The sequence below is a fragment of the Desmodus rotundus genome, chromosome 3 (genome assembly GCF_022682495.2).
Source record: "Desmodus rotundus isolate HL8 chromosome 3, HLdesRot8A.1, whole genome shotgun sequence".
Taxonomy (NCBI): domain Eukaryota; kingdom Metazoa; phylum Chordata; class Mammalia; order Chiroptera; family Phyllostomidae; genus Desmodus; species Desmodus rotundus.
The window spans coordinates 36,695,921-36,696,755 of record NC_071389.1 but is presented as its reverse complement, the minus strand read 5'-3'; positions in this window follow the sequence as shown (position 1 = coordinate 36,696,755).

Here is an 835-nt window from a genome sequence, read left to right as displayed (position 1 = left end):
GGAGTGGGGGACAGGTATTAGACTCAGGCTGCTTGCGCGGACTAGGATGTTAGGGCTCAGATCGCGGGGAGAAATTTGAGGGGAGAGGGGCTTGTTTTTCCAGGAGCCTGTCAGCTGCTTCTTCCATCACCCATCGTCCCTTTGACATCGGCTCCCCGACGTTTCCTGGCATCCACCTCCAGGGATCCCCCAACCCTGCCACAAAGTGCCCCAGAGCTGAGGGTAGGGGTTCGCAGGATCTGATGTTCCCGGCTCCACCACCAGCCTCGCTTTCCCCGGTTCAAGCCCAGGCCCAGGGACTGAGACACAGCAGGGATTTAAGGAGTTGGTTTTGGGGGGCGATTCCTGCTGCGAAGTCACCCCACCCACAGCTGTGAGCAGCAAAGTCAGGGGCTGGAGTGAAGAAGGTAAAGGGGAAACGGAGGGAAAACCCCATTCAAGTTTGGTCCAACGGTTTAATGGGGGGGAGGTAAAGAGGAATTTAAAAGCCCCGAACCCACAAAGCAGACTTTTTTTAAAATTGTAATTGAAAACATCTCGAAATAGGGGCCGCCAGAAGCAGACCAGCTCCCCCCACCCCGCCTCATCCCTCCTTCCCTGCTCCCCGGAGTCCGATGAAGTCATGATAAGTAGGCTGCAACAAAAAGTGGGGGGGGGGGGGGGGGCGGGCCTAGGGGCATAGGGTCCTAGGCTGGGGCCCCGTGCGGACACAGTTTGGATACTATGGTTACGCGATCCGACCCAAACAGCGAAACCGGACAACAATAGCGGCCGCCAGAGGAGGAAATTCCTTCCGGGGTGGACGGCGCGGGGGGAGGGGCGCCTGGCTGGAACG